General features: G+C 37.0%; 1 long non-coding RNA gene across 2 annotated transcripts; it reads right to left on the bottom strand.

The window, feature by feature from the left end:
* Nucleotides 1-8,346: 8,346 nt before the first annotated feature.
* Nucleotides 8,347-19,829, bottom strand: LOC307265821. 2 transcript variants are annotated; one of them, XR_013845356.1, is made up of 6 exons: nucleotides 19,742-19,829; nucleotides 18,491-18,582; nucleotides 13,938-14,005; nucleotides 11,397-11,450; nucleotides 9,025-9,078; nucleotides 8,347-8,639 (listed from the first exon to the last, which is right to left on the bottom strand). It is a non-coding gene; the product is annotated as an uncharacterized lncRNA (long non-coding RNA). The 2 variants fall into 2 exon arrangements; XR_013845357.1 differs by lacking the exons at nucleotides 18,491-18,582; nucleotides 19,742-19,829 and adding an exon at nucleotides 15,860-15,954.
* Nucleotides 19,830-19,953: the final 124 nt, after the last annotated feature.

Below are 19,953 nucleotides of genomic sequence, written 5' to 3' on the forward strand. Positions count from 1 at the left end.
GGATCATGATCAAAATATATGATGTAAAAAAATTAATGATCAAATTATACAGTAAAAATTATATAAAAAGAGAGATATGAGCACTTATTAGAGTTTTTTGGAGAGAAAAGAGTGATTCAGGAATGTGTAAATGATCACATTTTTAAAACATAAGGGGTGTTAATGTAACACATTTTAATGGAGTCTATAATTATTATAATTCTAAAGGTTATTACAGATGGATTTGTTCATATGTTGTTAAATGTCTGATTTATGATACATCTTGTTCTTAAAAAAAGTGCCAACATTTTATTTTAAGACCTGTAAATTTCTGATTTATAAAATGAAAAAAGGTTGTAAAAACACACTATTTTGTTATTTAGTTTGAACACTATTTTCTTGTAAAACTTAAATAAACATTCTTACTCCTGATTTATCCAGCATCTAGATTTTTTTTGTTAAGATATCCAAATGTATGCATAATTAGTTAGTTAGAGATATATGCCAAATTTGCACATTAATTCAAACATTTATAAAAAAATATTGTTATACAAAGAATAATTGTTTTAATATAAGTTATCATAATGATATATACAGTAAGTTATAATGTTCCCCTATTCACCTGAAGTGTCTCACCTTAATTAATTTAATGAGTGCATGTTGCTGTATCGTCAGGATAACTTTAGTTATGCTTTTTAAAGTACAAATAGTATCAAATATTTGAAGTGCAAGCTTTGGTTAATTCACAGCTTTGAGCCTAAAACATCATATTCATGCAGGACACTTACCACCGTCAGGCTGCTCATAACATTAATTTAAACATTGCTGGCTGTTGCAGCTTTCCTCCCCAGCCGACTTTTCTCCTCACAGTATATATATATATATTTTTTTCATGTGAGTTTATTCAGGTGATAAACTCCTTCGACAGGATCCCTGTGGCTGCCTACACAATAAGAAATCAAAGTGCAGGAATGGTCCTAAAATGGTACAAATGCTTTGTCCCCTCCAGTTGTACCTTAAACATTGGCAGATATTTGTACCTTCTTGTCTGCACCTCAAAGAACATTTCTGTATCCCTAGTGACAATAATGTAGCCCGCTTCACTTCATATGATATGCAGAAAACTTGTAGAATTCACATTTTCCCTGTACCTTTCCAAAGGGTACATTTGTGTCACTTGGGGCACAGACATGGTCTTTTAGAGGTACAGAGAAGAAGGTACAAATATGTATCTTTTTGGAGCATTCCTGTACTTTGATTTCTTAGTGTGTAGATATTTTGAAAGTGCCCTCACAGAGCACATATTTCTACACTGCATTCCATAATATTATTTACAAGTATTTATACATTTAAATTGACGTATGAATCAGTCAAAAATAATACGTTATTTATATTTCAATTAGCTTTATTGGCATAAATGTAACAAAAACATAGCCTATATTATTATTAGAAATGTTTGCACATCTTAATACAGAGACAAAAAATAAACATATCAAACCACTAAAACGTGAATATGTTATTGATTTAATAAAGTTCAATGCATTGTGCTTGATCATTGTTGCACTGCTCTATGAGAAACCAAACTAAAGGACATACATGGTATTGACATGGGGGGAACATTTTAGTGATCTTTCATCGCCACCTGTTGGACATATTGTAGATTTCAGCTCTGGGTTTATTTCATTGAGCTTTTTAAGAGAATGATTCCTCTCACTAAATGTTATCAGGGGAATATTTACCTTTCAGAAATATCGAGATTTAAAGGTTCAGTAAGCGGAATGGTCAGTTTAGCTAACTTCCTGTCACTGACTGCAGTTAGCGGTTCCCTCCCTCGTCCCCACCTCACCACATTAATGCACTGCGGTCTTCAAACAGTGAGTTATCTAGCACCATCTCAGATAAGTAAGTGTGATAACACATGATAAAAACCACCAAAACAGACATTGGGAAGGATTTTTACCTGCTCTGCCATTGTAGGCGCACACACATTCACCCATCTGTTGCTCTGCGCGTGCACCGGCATTGAGATGGGTGTCGGTTTGTAGGTCTCTTGTGATTGGATATTAATTTCGGGATCCCCAAGAATTGTATTTGCCGATTACATGCAGAGCAGCTGACTGAGAGATCGGCTTTATGAAACGCGCACACTGTGTAAGTGATCACTGTATGAATAAAGAGCGATTTAACACTTATATTAACATAAATAAATCTCTTACTTCACCTTTAATATGTTTTGTTAATAATGAGAACAGCTATTCGGGCTTCCGTCAGAAAGAACAAAATAAAGAAAGAAAGAAAAATAAAGAAAATTACGTTTACAGGAGTGTTTAAGTCATCCATCCCGCGTTCAGTTATTATAAAAAAACATATTAGATCATGATCTCTACTTTATTATCCTGTTAACGAGAGAGAGAACATTTTTAACTAGAACTGCAAGCAGTTATGACCGGGGGATTGTCAGCCTGTCCACTGTAAAGAGAATTTTTGCATCAAAAAAATAACAAAGTCCCATCTACATAGATATTTCTCGGCCATATTTTTAATATAGACTCGGGTATGCCCCATGATGGTGTCCCTTGAGTTTAAAGCGGCCAGTTACAAGATATAAACTTTTCTCGTTTATGGCGCCTCCTTTTGGCGAAATTTTCCAAACATTTTGAGGATGTTCCTTAGGACAGCACGAACATATGTCTAAAATGTTGTCTTGATCCGATGTATGGTTTTGGATGTATGATTACGTACAAAGTAGTACAAGAAAGCTAACCGGCGAATCTTTAAAGCGCTACCGTAAGGTCTTCCGATGGTCGTAGAAAAATTCTTGAACAAATTTTGCTCGTGGGAGTGGGTAGATCATAATTCTTTTGGTTTTCGTCCAAATCGGGCAAACACTGTAGGAGGAGTATGTTTTGGTGACTGACACAGTTTTTGCGACGTAGTGAAAAATCTGTATTGGCGGAAATGGGCGTGGCATATGTCAAACGATGCAGCTGACTTGTGTGAATGTGTGGATATTTGTTGTAGCGCCACCAAGTGGCCGGCATGTCTGATTTTTTGTCTGCGTACCAGGCACAGACCTGGATCTAGTCATGCAAGTGGCTTGTCCCTACTCTTTACGGTTTCGGCTGCAGCACCAGTTTTACGTGGAGAAAATAATAAAGGTTCCAGCAAAAACAATAGGGTTCCCTGCCCAGCAGGGCTATGGAACCGCGTTGCTCTGCAAAACGCGGTGCCAGGCCCTTCTCGGGCTTGGCCCCCTAATTAATTAGTTATCACTGGAGGAAATAAAATGTAGGTCTACGATTCCCTATATGGAGAATGAAAATGAAATGCATGTAGAGTTCCTTGAGGTTGTTTTTTTCCAGCTGCTTCCTCTGCTTCTTGTGCCAAGGCCTCGATGTATTTCTGTTTGTCACATTTTAACTTTTAAACCTAAACGCAGAATATACTTTAATCTCCACTAAATTTACTCAAATGCCCTCTCTGTGGTGGAGAGAGTGTTTTTTTACTCAACTAGTGAAAGATGTATCCTTATGGCAATTGTATTCTCCCATTTTAAACAGACATTCCCTCTTCAAGTAAAAAGGGCGACTGAATTTTTAGAAGATCATTTTATAAGCCTCTGCCAAAGGTCCTAGTCCCAAGAATTAGGTAAAGCAGAAAATAATAAACACTTAATCTTTACTATTGCCAGTTTGTGCATTCTACTTTTGTAAAAGGAAATTGAACGTAAAATAGAGGTACTTCGTAATTTAACACTTTCTGGCGGATTTCAAATTCTTCTTCAGCTTGCTTTTGCTGGTTGTAAAAATACTTTTAGCTTCAAAGGATAGTGGGTCTTTGTAATTTGAGCCGAAAAGAATATTAACCCTTAATCCCTATGCATTTTTAATATATAGTCTATCAGTAAAATAGGGTCTAATAATGTAATTCAGCCCCACGTTGGGCACCATGTCAACATTGGACATACTAATCCAATGGTGATTATATTTTGGCCTATCAGGTCTATTATTTAATTCCTAATAAACCCATATCAGCCAAGTATTATGTGTTCATTATCTATAACCTCTTTTGGATTAGAAAGAAAGATTAAAGATAATTCCCAATATGTTAAGGGTTTATATTTTGCAAGAAACCTTCCTACAAACACCTATATAAAAAAGCTCTATTTTAAAGCATGCAAACCTTTGCTCCCCCTCCTACTTTGACCTCTCTATTAGTAAATTAAAATCAATTCAGTTACCCCAGGTTAAATTTAAACCTTAGACCAATACCAGATATTTTCCATGTTCTAACCTGTCAACTTTTAGATAGGAGAAGATTGACTAACAAGCTTCATTATTACCTTGGATGAATAAAGTACATTTTGCCTCCTCCCTACAAGAAGTCTAACAGCTATAAGAATCTTCTGAACCTTAACAATGGGCCAGATCAGGGACATATTAAAATGTATTCTCTCTCTGAGAGATATGTGTATGTGTATTAAAATCAGTAATGTGCCATAGTGTGGAAAATAATTGTACTTACCTCCCAGGGACGACACAATCTCTTTTGAAGAAAGAACCTATACATAAAGTCCTTCTGCACCAGTATTAAACTAATTCAGACTGAGGCGTATAACATTTTAAGGGATTTTAATCAAAAAATACCAGAGAGTATATGAGTATTACATTAAATGAAAAAGAAAGGAAAAAAGAAAGAGTTTATATGCCTAAAGACTCATTAATAGAGTTATTTTACCCCTAAAGGGTGTTTTACTCGGCTTATTGTTCCAAGAGTTTTGCAATCAAACTCTAAATAATTATCGCGCCTACTCGCTTATCTAAATTTCCCAAAAACCCACAAAATACTAGGGACTTAAGGAGATTTATCAACCAACTCCCGTTAATTCCATCCACTATTCTATTAGGTTTTCTATTCTGCTCCCCATCTAAAGTTTAAAGGTGAAGTAAGCAATTTATTTATGTTAATATAAATGTTAAATTGCTCTTTATTCGTACAGTGATCACTTACATAGTGTGCACGTTTCATAAAGCCGATCTCTCAGTCACCCGCTCTGCATGTAATGGGCAAATAAACTTTTCGGGGATCCGGAAACTGATGACCAGAAGAGAGAACGCTACAAACCGGCACCCGTCTCACTGTGGTTTAGCGATCGCTAAAAACTGTAAGTTATTCTCCGCCTCCATGGTTGAAGGAACAGAGAAAATGCTGAAACAGAGTGGCAAAACTGAAGTAGTCTTGCTCAAAACTTGCTCTTATATAGGGGACAGAGACCCAATGCGTGTGTATGAGGCTAAGGAGCGGGAGGAGTGAATAAGGAGCAGCTGCAGGGGGAACCTGGTAGCGCCCACCTCCCTTCTCCTTGGAGAATAACCTTCCGTCTTCCCATGGACATATATAATAAGGTCTTTTCTTTCTATGGTCAGCTTTAACCTGATGAACGTTTCAACTATGACCAACTTTTTTGTAGGTTAAAGGTCACCTGTTTTCTTGCTGGTCAACTCCACATTCACAGGCTGTGTCTTGATTCAGAGACCACGCACTTGGTAGGACGCAGTCTCGCGGTCTATGAAGGCTATAGCCTATGAAGGCCGATTTTAAGGCCGGTTTTAAGGCCAACGAGCCTTGTTAAACGAGACGGTCTCCGCAGGTCTCCGTTTACGAGCATTTCCGGTTTACGTAACAAGCCGTTACCTTGCGTGACGACTCGCCGCTCCTGTGCTGCCTAGCAACCCTGATTGCTGCCAACGGAGACAGCCCTGTCAGCGGAGGAAAAAAGAAAAATAAGTTGTCTACCAGACGAAAAGAAAAAAAAGTACAAGAAAAAAAGAAAGGAAGATAAAAGTTAAGAAGATGGAGCAACACGTTGCTGTTTTGTTATTTTTTATTTTATTTTATGCAATCTCTGAAAAAAACGCAATGAATCTTGGGATATGTTGGGCCACGAAGGATACATCTGATGCAGCCTTCAAATCTGCTTCAAAACCGTGAAACGAAGGCTGCATTTCACGACCGCATATGAGGAGCCTTGCAAGGAGCCTTGCAAATGGGACAGCCTTTGCGCGCCGCTATGACGCAATCGGTCTTCAAATGCAGCCTACGAGGCCGGTTCCAAGACCGCAACCCCTGAATCAAGACACAGCCACACTCTAAATATAAAATGTCTCATCCCCTTAAGAATCAGATATGTACAAAAAAAAGTTTCAATATTTTCATACATCTCAACACTCTATGTCATGGCAGTTCTCCTTTTTCTTAAGTAAACATTATAATTCTACAGCCACAGCTAAAGGGTCAAAAGAGTCTTCTTTTAAAGAGTGTGTAAACACTCACTGTAATGTAATTACACATTTACAAATGTTAGTTATTGTTGGAACTACACCTTCAAACTTGATATAGGTCTAATTTAGTATGTAGGCTAGGCTCCTTTCAATATTTAATTGCTTTAATTATTATTATCATTTTCAACTGAAGTGTTTAAGGTCATGAATGAATCTCAGCTGTGTGCCCGTGGGTGTTTATGTGAGCTGTCAGTAAGGAAAAATATTTGATAAAATATTCAAATATTTATTCACGACAGAGTGAAAGACACGTTACACAGGTATATAATCCAGTACTTTGTTATTTCTCTGTGACGTGTATGTGTAATATTACATTGCATATTACAATATTGTACGAAACTTCTGCATGAGCTTAAATATGCAGGGAGCTAACATATTTATAATGCAAATAAAAAAAATCACAAATCTCGAAGCAATGATCCATTAACTCATAATAGTAGAAGAAATTTGACAAACTATGATTAGAGGAATGTTATGCCCCTGTCTAGGGGAAAAATGGAGGTACAACATAAAAGTGTAATCCCACTCCCCGATCCCCAAACCACCACGCACAGACGTTTTCCAAAGTATAAATGATCAATTTATTTATACCAAACCATAACAAAATACAACTTAACCCTTGTGTCACCTTAACTTTTACTGCACCTTACTTACCTTTAGGACAAAAACATCCCCTCCCTATGAACTGCCATAAAAACATTATACAGTAAAAACATTTTCTACTTTTTTTTTACAAACCTTTTATCCCACTTGAGCTCTGTACATACATATCAAATATTCATTCATTGTCAATTTGACTCTTTTAATTCCGGTTTCTTTGATGATGTCAACAAAGTACTGTGAACCTACAGCCACCTGAAAGCCAACAAATTGTACCTTATAGCTGCACACATATGCATGCACACAAAGACACACAAATACACACACAGTAATTCCACAACAGACACACACACACACCCTAAGGTATCCATATAGATCCACACTTTCCATTAATTTCTCATATTTCTTATGTTAAGTCCTGCAACTCAGATCCTCAGAAAAAACAGGAGGAAATAAATGATTGAGCTAGATAAAGCTAAAAAAGGAATTTTGGTGTCTTAAGTTTTGGATTATTGCCTAATATCATCAAATTCACATGCGTTTGTCATCATGGCTATGGTTTGAAAAAACAAAGTTTTTACAGGATTTAATGCTTTCAAATTGGACCATTTTTTCCCATACAAGTTTGAGTGTGTAAGGTGTGGCTGTGTGTACACAAACACACACACACACACTATCATTTCTCAACACACACATATGCACCACACACTAGCATCCCTACCAACACACTCACACCATTTAGGTTGATTATTTTCCATTGCACTGTGGGGGGCAGGACCGACAACCTGGAAAATTGCTTGTAATTCAACCCTATGCCAAATATAGGGAAATGGCTCCAAATGGTGATGGTGTTGGCTTTATGTCAAGGATGAAAGCATAAAATCATTGAGAAAAATATGTAATGCTGTAATGACAGCAGGATCAAATTGGTTAAAAAAGGCTGTTTTGAATGAAAGTCAATGGCGGACAAAAACGTCCTTAGGGAGCTGAGAGTGACCTGGCTTAATTATAGATGGTACAAAGTTGCTAAGTAGAAATTCACAAAATATTTGAAAAAAAAAATCCCTGGCCAAAATGTATTCAGTTAACATTAGCACAACCAAAGTTATACACAAAACAAAGCGTAAAGTGTAAAGCACTTTGAATGGCTTTGTGTCTGAATTGTGCTATATAAATAGACTTGCCTTGCCTTGCCTTGCCTTGCCTTGCCTTGCCTTGCCTTGCCTAAAACAAGTGCAAAAGGACAGGAATGTACCCAAGAGCGCCTAATGGTTAAAGCTGCAGGGTGAGCTGATTACTGACTAATGCCAGGATAAACAAACAAAAGAGCAATCACCAACTACTTCCACAATAAACCAAAACAGAAGACAAACTCAACAAAAGAAATGGCAGCTCACCCCTACCGAACACAATTTACACGCAATAATTTATTTATTTATTTATTTATTATTCTTTTTTCGGACAATTCCACACAATACACAATTTTCTCTTGCAAATATTCATACATCATACTTTGTGTTGTCCGAAGGGAGACGGAAGAAGCCAAAGGCTTATCAGGTCCCGCCCCCATAATGAAACTACAAAGGCTCTCAGATACACAGGTCAGGGTTTGGGAATACGGATGAATGAGTGCTGCTGCTGTCAATCATGCCACCGGCCGTGTGAATCTGCTGCCGCCACTTAGGGGACCAAACACCAGCACCTGCATAGAAAAGATCCCTAGATCACATAGATTAAAGGAGAAGTAAGGAGAAGAAGTTTTGTTAATATTCTTGTTATATTACTCTGTATTAATACAGCATTCACTTAAATAGTATGCGCAGTTCATAACACAGGTCTCCCAGTCATTCAACTTTGCAGTAAGGGAGGGGACTACTAACTGCAGTTACTGACAGGAAGTTAGCTAAAAGGAACTTGCTGAACCTTTAATTTAGTTTCAGAGCACATTGGAAAATTAAACTGTATATATTGCAATAACAAAACGGAAAAATTAAGGTGTTCAAAAACTTTTGACAGGTAGTGTATACAGGTACTTTAATCAAAATTACAACAACAGGTGATGTTAATATAGAGGATCATTCTAACTCTGTTCAGTTATACTCACAGCTAGGTGGCAGCCATTCAAAACGGCTGCTCCGCTTCATAGGTTGAGGATCATCTGTGATTGTAAGGATACAGAAAATATATTAATTTGAATGTGGATACCTTGTCATTTCACGAGTGAACTTGTATTTATTTTTCTTGGGTTTGTATCTTTTAACAAACTGATATAGAAAAAATCAATGGTTATTGCCTGGTCTTGGTGTGATGTTGCATCATCCATTTTGTCAGAGATTGGCACACCAAAAGTATGATAGTTGAAGGGTTTGGAAAATTAGTAACTAGTATCAATCAGTTTCACCACTGATAGTCTGCTTCTAGCTCTCTTCCTTGGTTCGCACCAGATTGGATAATGATTCAAATTGTTTAGAATGGTTTGGTTCCCTTTCACAGCTAGTGTTTGCTCTAGTCAGAAGTGAAACAAAATACAGCAGCATAAACCACACGAGAACTAGGGATGGGTATCGTTAGGAGTTTTTCGATACCGGTACCAGTGCTGGTACCTCTGTTCGGTATCTATACTTTTCGGTACTTGTTTAAATACTGCTCTCCATAACTTGGTGCAAAACATATTAATATGAGAAGATTTGAATAGGATTGAAATGAATTTATTGTTAATTATTGTCCTCTCATTTCTTTAACAAGTTTTTCAGATTAATCTGAAATTAAATAATTTAACGATCAATAATTATGTGAAAAGTGCACAATTTCATTATTAGCTTAAATGATGAATTGCAAAACAATATTCAGACTGAAAATTACAACAAAAAAAAGCTACAGGGTAAGTAGATTGTCCACCTCACCACAAACTAACCGCAACAGAGTTGGTTTGGAAGCGTACAGAGACCTCTGCTTTAACAAGGTCTAGGTAAGCTTGTTTGATCTGCTTTTGGTGTGCACCATCCAGGTACGATTGCTGTGTTGTCTGTACAAGGAATGGGTTCAAACTTTGATCTTTTCTGCAGCAATGTAAGTAAATAAAGCCTTGAAAGTTGATTCAAACAATTGGTTCAGGTGTCCCAATTTTAGTTAATGAATCCCAAAACCTTTGAATAAATGCATTGTTGGACAATTTTGACCTGCAGTAAATTGCTATTAATGTTAGATTACATGGATGGATCACATAGATTGAAGGAGAAGTAAGGAGAAGAAGTTTTGTTAATATTCTTGTTATATTACTCTGTATTAATACAGCATTCACTTAAATAGTATGCACAGGTCTCCCAGTCATTCAACTTTGCAGTAAGGGAGGGGACTACTAACTGCAGTCACTGACAGGAAGTTAGCTAAAAGGAACATATCACTTGCTGAACCTTTAATTTAGTTTCAGAGCACATTGGAAAATTAAACTGTATATATTGCAATAACAAAACGCAAAAATGAAGGTGTTCAAAAACTTTTGACAGGTAGTGTATACAGGTACTTTAATCAAAATTACAACAACAGGTGATGTTAAAGCGGTATCGAGTAACATTTAAATATCTTTTAAACAGCCTCATGTTTCCTCTGATAATCATAAATTACCTTTAACAGCAAACGAGACCATCAGTGCAAAGAAAGACGTTTTTATATAGTTTTTATTACTGCTTTTGGTCTGGTCGCACACCCAGTCCGATTTTCGGTTCGCTCGTGCAGGCTCTATGGTCACATATCCGTATTGGTTGCAGATTTCAGTGTGGTGCTGCAACGCGATTTGAGAAGCCTATCCCTCCAGGTGAGGGAAGGGGAGCGGGAGCCTTGTTTGAGACAGTTATTTGTCGTCTAATGACTGATAACGGGGCTGAACCATCAAAGAAAAAAAGAGAAGAAAAGGGAGAGTGATAGGCGGGCGGGAGGGCGTTGCCAAGCAACGTGTATACAATTTCACGAGAGCGAAACTACTGCAGTGTTTACTCCTAAATGAATGAGCGGTTGGTACTAACACAAAGTTTGCTTTGCTTCACCATCATCAGATAACCATTATCTGAAATAGTCATTATTTACATCAACAACACAAACACATTACCTCATCGTGATCCATACTGCCGTCTCTCTTTCATTCACTTTCTGTGAGGACACAGCTCCGTGAGAGAGAGTAGTTAGGTGACGCTGCTGCATCAACTCATTGCAATCAGGTATGTGTACTGACTGGCATTAGTTGATGCAGTGTCAAAACCACTCTCACGGAGCCGAAAAGAGTCCTCACACTTTCAACACATGGACATGCACTATATTAAACCCTTCTCAGTCCACACTCACGCGCCTGGCACGAGCATTTGCGACAGCGGGTGTCGTAAAAATACTACCACTTTTGTCCAAAGGGGACGCCAACGTGCCATCTTACTCGTAGTGGCTTTAATACAGAGGATCATTCTAACTCTGTTCAGTTATACTCACAGCTAGGTGGCAGCCATTCAAAACTGCTGCTCCGCCTCAAAGGTTGAGGATCATCTGCGATTGTAAGGATACAGAACATATATTAATTTGAATGTGGATACCTTGTCATTTCATGAGTGAACTTGTATTTATTTTTCTTGGGTTTGTATCTTTTAACAAACTGATATAGAAAAAATCAATGGTTATTGCCTGGTCTTGGTGTGATGTTGCATCATCCATTTTGTCAGAGATTGGCACACCAAAAGTATGATAGTTGAAGGGTTTGGAAAATTAGCAACTAGTACATTTTAAGAGGAAGACACGCTTTGTGCTTTGTGTCGTTCTCTGCTTGTGTTAATTTCTGTTTTGGTTGCTGGAATGCTGTGTAGCCAGTCTAAGCCAGAATATTGAAAGTAAACATATCTAGCGGCAGCTCACTTGGAATAAGCTTTTGAGCTTTACGATCAACATTTTGAGGTGCTATGTTTGAGTGGATTCTCCCCATTTCCTGCTGCCTAGAGCTGGGTATTGTTCAACATTTTTCAATACAGATATGATACCTAGACTTCGATACCGGTTCCTGAACTTTTCTGTTACAATTGAAATATTATGGAATCCGTTTTAAAAATCTGACATTACACATTATGGTAGAAAAAACTTTTTTTTTCTACTATGTAACCTGTCTGTGTGTATCGATACCAGTCTCACTGCAGCTGGTTGGCTTCCAACTCTACTGAGCAGGTTGCAACACACATCTTATCAACAAACATGTGGAGCATCAGGTTTTTTTCAATGTGACTGTAATCCAACACCACTGTTTTCCTGATCTGGAATATTTTCATGCCTCTGCAACGGCATGAGACGAAGGCTGGAGGCTTTAGGTTTTCTTATGAATGCAATATTTCATGAACGCTTTGAAGGATTGTCTTCAAACTTTGCATAAATGTCCACTCTGACTGATCAGATTTTGGTGGTCAAAGGTTACTGTGACCTTACATATTGTAAGTCTCATTGACCTTGTACCATAGTGTTGCTTCTTAGGAGCTTTATCTTTTTTTAAGCATTACCTACCACCACTGGACTTTCAGCATTTTGCATTCGCATGCCTCATAGAACCAACAGGCGGTAGTTGTAGTTACTTTTAAAATGTCAAATGTTTTACCCTGCCCGTAGCCGTGAGTGAGTGTGAACACATGACTTAGCTTTATAGCCTAGGGGCCAAGGTGAATTTGATTTGAACTACAGCTCCAGACTAACTTTAGCTCAGTTTGAAAGATTATCTCACAAATTATCTCACTGCTGCTGCGGATCAGAGGTTTCCCTTTGCTTTGCTCTGTAAGAAAACCGAAAAATTAAATAGATGGATGGATGGATGGATGGATGGATGGAATGTACGGCGGTTTCGGCCCGAAACAGTTAAAAGGCCGAACAAAATTACTAAATGACCGAAGGAAATATGTTTTTAAAAGAGCTGCGTGCTTGTAAACCAGGAAATGGCAGTAAAGAGAGACGTAACCGTGTATGCGAGTCCACGTCTCTTTGTGAGCGCGCAGCAGGAGCAGTTTGGAAGGTGCTTGCATGGAAATGTCAGAGTCCAGTGTGGGAGCATTTTTTCAAACTGGATGAAACACGGCGCAGACAGTGCAATGCTTTATGCAGCATAAAGTTAAAACGCTCGTCCAAGACTGATGTCTAATCACCATAGAAACACAAAAGCCTTGCGCGAGTGAAGCAGCGATTCACCCGGTGAAACTCTGACAGTGCGACGGTTGGTAACAGTGTCATTCACAGTGACACCTCGCCGGTGAGGGCCGCCGCGCAAAAAAGACTTTAGTTTGACAGCTAAAAAAAGTTACAATCACCTCCTAAGCATGGACATCATTTAAAATCTCTCATTGTTAAGATCAGGGCTTTGATGCAAATTCTGACGTCTGAACATTACAGTGGGAGCTGTGGTGCAGTTTTTTTATAGCAGCTCAACCTGCACTGCACTGCAAAAAATAAAAAAGGAAAAAGGCAATAAGTCGATCTTTGTGTAGATTCATCCTCATATAAGTCAAGGTAAAAATCATTGAGTGGTTCACAAATGAATTCCTAGTAAAATGTTAATTTTACTCTTAGATTTGAAGGTTTTACTGTTTCTTTGTTTATTTAGGGTTGCTTTTTAGTTGTATGCTATGTTTGAGGAGAACATTTGGGAGTTCATGTATGCAATGTTGAAAGAATTGACTAAATAATAAACAAAACTGCAAAAGCCTCTTTCGGTATTCGGTTTCGGCCAATAATTTTAATTTCGGTGCATCCCTAATAGATAGATAAATAGATAGATAGATAGATAGTAGTGGACTATTCAAGCTATAAAAGCATTTCTGAATCACTGAAAACACAATTTTAATCAATATTTAGTTTAATTTGTTTGATGTATAGTTGGTCAATCTAGAGAAAACAAGATACCTCAACTCCAGCAGTTTCCCATTTTTCTCATTTCATTTGTGGATCTATTTCACATTCTGGTTATATAACATGAAACAACAAAACAGAGGAATATTGTCCTGTACTCACCAGATGCTCCAGCAGTGGCCATGTTGAAAGAACCAGGAGAAAAGCTTTGCTGGAGACCTTCAGTTACTCTGAAAACAAGACAAAACAACAAGCTAAACGTATATGTCAAAGTCGAATTTATTTCTATAGCACACTTAAAAACAATACCAGTTGACCAAAGTGCTGAACAAGATACAATACAAAACAACATATAAGATACCTGAAAATAAAGATAAAAAATGTAGTTGTGTCAAAAGCTTGTGTGAACATTTACAAAAATGTCTAAATGGTTAAACAACAGCAATAAAAATATAATTTGGATTTTACTTTAAAAATCTAAATTTAGTAAAAACAGTATTTGATATCAAAGTTGGGTGTCTCAATAAGCTTTTACAAAAATCTGATTGAAATTAAATGTTCATAAATATTATGAAACTTAGTTGAACAAACTGTCTAGAATGTTTGCCAGGATTGTGTTGGCATGGCTCCCAGGCTCATGAATCAAATGTTCTCCTTGGCAACAGCCGCTCAGTCATGGAATGTTTATAGAATGTTGGACAGAGAACTGCTGTGATTGGTTCAAAATCCTTAATGAGTCATTGGAACCAGAGCAGAGCCCGCCTCATCGAAATCATATTTCTGTAAACTTTATTAAACTTAAATGACGATCTCTTTTCATTTGGATTGAAAAGAATGCCTAAATATTTTCAGATGCTTACTATTAGGGACCAACCCGAATTGCATAGTGAAGGGGATTAATCTAAACATTACACCAAATGCGACAACTAAAGCTGCAAGTTTCATATAAATATATTAAACTTATACAATATGCCAATGAACGGTAACTTTCCTAAAAGAATAGCCTTAGCTGGACATTATGGAACTGCATAGCTAGATTTGATGGATTCTATTCATTTCAGAGAACAGTCATTAAACTGCATAATTTGGAATAAAAACTTACCCTATCCCTCTCTCTCTCTCTCTCTCTCTCTCTCTCTCGCTCTCTATATATATATATATATATATATACATACATATATCTCTTTCTCTCTTTCTTTCGTTCTCTCTTTCTCTCTATCTCTCTAGAGTGTGTGTGAGAGAGAGATAAGGAGAGAGAGAGAGAGAGAGAGAGAGAGAGAGAGAGAGAAGGAAAAAGCTCCAAGTTTCTTATACTTATACAATATGCAAATTAATGGTAACTTTCCTAAAATAATAGCCTTAGTTGGACAGTATGGAACTGCATAGGTAAATTGCTACTATTGTAAAACAAGATAGATAGATTTGACATACCATATTCATTTCAGAGAACATTGAGTCATTAAATTGCGTAATTTGCAATAAAAACATAGCCCCCCGTCTCTCTCTCACTCTCTCACACACACAAACACACACGCTTTAGTAAACATATACTTGTGAGGACACCCATTGACATAATGCATTCCCTAACCATAACCATTACCAGTAATTGCCTAACCCCAACCCTTAAACTTACCCTAACCTATAACCCTCAAACTTACCCTAACCTATAACCCTCAAACAGCCCTTTAAAGGCCTGTCCTAAAGTGAGAACCAGCCAACTTTACGTTCTCACAAACATAGGCCTACTTGCACGCACGCATTATTATTTCCAAAAGTGCTTGGTCAAAATACTGTAGCTGCTGATAATCTACAGACTATTAAGAATGAACACTGCAAAAGAGTATTCAGTGAGGAATATTATTCAAACTTTCCTTTTCAGTTATGATTTTGTTAGCAATTTTTTTTTCAAGCTTCCTTGTAGATTAGGTGCGGCCCAACCGATCAATAATGAAATAGCTTAATAGTAGTTATTAATATTATACTTTAACTGAACTAGTGTCGACATAACAACAAGTTTGACGTTCCACCAACAGCTTCTGAAAACCTGCAGCGTGTTTGAATTTAGTTTGGTTCAGTTTACTCACCTGATTTTTCCTGCTGCGCCATTAGAAGTTCAAGATGCAAGTGAAACTTAATCGACGTCTTACCTATCTCTGTAAATCTAAACCTGTCAAACCTGTACTCAACAGGTACTGTGTACTGTGTGCAACAACAACAGAAAAGGGAGATGTGGATAGAGATAGGAAGAGAGAGAGAGAGAGAGAGAGAGAGAGAGAGAGAGAAAGAGAAAACAAAAATAAGCTAGTTCCCTTTATTATAAATCTTATTAAAAATTGACGTCAAACATAATAACAACTGCTGCAATAGCAGAACATCGCGGCAACAAATTAAATAGTTGGCCTTATGTTATAGAGAGCACATCAATGAGTTTATTATCACCGCATTTTTAACGTAGTGATTTGTATTCCTGCATATGAAGTTTTAAAGTATATTTTCAAAAGATTCAAAAGCTGCTTGTTTACATAAAAAAACTGAAGAAAGTTAATTTTAAAATATTTTTTTTCAACCTCATATGCAGGAATATAACATTTTACGTTAAAATTGCATTGATAATCAAATAATGTATGTGCTCTCTTTGTTGCTTTGATTTGTTGCTGTGATTTTCTGCTATTGCAGCAGTTGTTATTATTTTTTACTTAAATTTTAATAAGGTTTAAAATAAAGCTTATGTTGTTTTCTTTGTCCCTCTCTCTCTCTCTCTCTCTCTCTCTCTCTCTCTCTCTCTCTCTCTTTTTGTTGTTGTTGCATGGATACAGGTTTGAAAGCATATTGTCAATAGCTTTTAGAGAGCTGCTTGTGTCTCCATATACGGGATCTTGGGCCTACATTTAATCTCCTCAAATAATTACGTATTATTCACATTGTTTTCTCTTGATAAAAGGATAATAAAGTTGAGATGATGGTCTAATATGTTTTGTATATTAACTGAACGGCGGATGGATGATTTAAACACTCCTCTATACGTCATTTTCTTAATTTTTATTTATTTATTTATTTTGTGCTTTCTGACAGAAGCCCCAATAACTGATCTTATTATTAACAAAACATATTCAATCTTGATCTTTCTGAAAGGTGAATATTCCACTGGTCACATTTATTGAGAGGAATAATTCTCTTAAAACGCTCAATAAAATAACCCCAGAGCTGAAATATACAATATGTGCAGCAGGTGGCGCATAAAGATCACTAACATGTTCCCCACACATTGTACATACCATGCCACTCCCTTAGTTTAGAGCAGTGCAGCAATGATGAAGCAGAATAAATTTAACTTTAATCAAATGAATAACACATTGCATTACCCATCTTGTTCTGTTTATATCGATTTATTCCGTTTTTTATGGCCTCTGTGTTTGAAATGTGCAATATAAATAAAAAATAGTTGAAAAAACTGTCTAAAATCTTTTGCCAGTATTGTGTTGGCATGGCTCCCAGGCTCATGTATCAAATGTTCTCCTTGGCAACAGTCGCTCAGTCATGGAATGTTTATAGAATGTTGGATAGAGAACTGCTGTGATTGGTTCAAAATGCTTAATGAGTCATTCGAACCAGAGCATAGTCCGCCTCATCTAAACCGGTTTTCTGTAAACTTCATCTAAGTTAAATGACAATATTATTGTAAAACAAGATAGACTTGATAGATTATATTCATTTCAGAGAACATTGAGACATTAAACTGCGTAATTTGCAAAAAATACGCAGTTTAATTCACTCACTCACTCACTCACTCACTCGCTCGCTCACACACACACACACACACACACACACACACACACACACACACACACACACACACACACACACACACACACACACACAAACACTTTAGAAAACTTATAATTTTGAGGACAGCCATTGAGATAATGCATTCCCTAACCATAACCATTAGGCTACCACTAATTAAGTGGGGGCGGGACCCGATAAGCCTTTGGCTTCTCCTGCTTCCCTTCGGACGATAACACAAAGTAATATGTATGAATATGCAATGAGAAAATTATGTATTATGTGTAATTGTCCGGAAGAATAATAATAAATAAATAAATAAATAAATAATTGCCTAACTCCAACACTTAAAATTACCCTAACCTAAGAAGTATTAACCCTCAAACAGCCCTTGAAAGGCCTGTCCCAAAGTGAGAACCGGACAACATTAACTCTAGTCTCACAAACATAGGCCTACTTGCGAGGACGCACGAACACCCACACACACACACACACACACACACACACACACACACACACACACACACACACACACACACACACACACACACACACACACACACACACACACACACACACACACACACACACACACACACACACACACAGGAGTCAATTATGTCCACAAAGTGCTGGTCCAAAATACTGTAGCTACTGTTAATCTACACAATACTATTAATCACACTGCAAAATAGTATTAAGTGAGTATTTCAGCTATGATTTTGTAAGTGACATTTTTTTTTTTTCAAGCTTCCGTGTAGACTAGGTGCGGCCCAACCGATCAATAATGTAATAGTTTAATAGTAGTTATTAATATTAAACTCTAATTGAACTAGTGTCACTAAAACAACAAGTTTGATGTTCCACCAACAGCTTCTGAAAACCCGCAGCGCTGTGTTCTAATTTGCTCTAGCTTGGTTCAGTTTACTCACCTGATTTTTCCTCCTGCGCCATTAGAAGTTCAAGATGCAAGTGAAACTTGATCGACGTCTTTCCTATCTCTGTAAATCTAAACCTGTCAAACCTGTACTCATGCAACAACAACAAAAAAAAGAGAGAGAGGGAGAAAAAAACATGAGCAAGTTTTTTCATTGTAAACACTATTTACAATTGATGTCGAAAATAATAACAACTGCTGCAATAGCAGAGAAATGATTTATATTCCTGCATTTTTGGGTTAAAAACCAGGTTTTCAATAGCTTTGGAAGTCTGCTTGTTTACATAAATAATAAAGAGAGTTAATGTTCACTCTCTATACAGAATCTTAGGCCTACATTTTATTTCGAATTTATTATGAATAAATAATTACATTCTCTCGAGTTAACAGGATAATAAAGTAGAGATCATGATCTAATATGTTTTGTATATTAACTGAACGGGGGATGGATGACTAAATCGAACTTTCAATGGACAATCTCCATTTGAAATTCCATTTAGTCCAGGACTAGGCTTAATCCATGTCTGTGAAACTGGCCCATAGTGAGAGGAATCATTCTCTTAAAAAGCTCAATGAAATAAACCCAGACCTGAAATATACAATATGTCCAGCAGGTGGCGTTGAAAGATCACTAAAATGTTCCCCACACATTGTACATACCATGCCACTCCCTTAGTTTAGAGCAGTGCAGCAATGATCAAGCATAATACACTTAACTTTAATCAAAAGTATAATACATTATATTATTTTCTGTTTTAATTAGTGTTAACCCTCAAACTGAAGAAAAGTAAGAACCGGCCAACATTACCTCACGTTCTCACAAACATAGGCCTACTTGCACGCACGCACGAACGCCCACACACACACAAACGCACACACACACACACATACACACACACACACACACACACACACACACACACACATTTTCTCCAAAAGTGCTGATCCAAAATACTGTAGCTGCTGTTAATCTACAGACTATTATTTATCGCAAAAGAGTATTAAGTGAGGAATATTATTCAAACTTTCCTCTTCAGTTATGATTTTGTTAGTGACATTTTTTAAATTTTTTTTTACAAGCTTCTGTGTAGACTAGGTGCGGCCCAACTGATCAATAATTGAATGGTAGTTATTGATATTATACTTTAATTGAACAAGTGTCACCATAACAACAAGTTTGATGTTCGACCAACAGCTTCTGAAAACCCGCAGCGCGTTTGAATCTAGTTTGGTTCAGTTTACTCACATGATTTTTCCTGCTGCGCCATTAGAAGTTCAAGATGCAAGTGAAACTTAATCGACGTCTTTCCTATCTCTGTAAATCTAAACCTGTCAAACCTGTACTCATGCAACCACAACAAAAAAGGGAGACAGATAGATAGAGAGAGAGAGAGAGAGATAGAGAGAGAGAGAGGGAGAAAAAAACATGAGCAAGTTTTCTTCATTATAAACCTTATT

This window comes from Ammodytes marinus (assembly GCF_949987685.1).
Source record: "Ammodytes marinus genome assembly, chromosome: 2".
Lineage (NCBI taxonomy): Eukaryota > Metazoa > Chordata > Actinopteri > Uranoscopiformes > Ammodytidae > Ammodytes > Ammodytes marinus.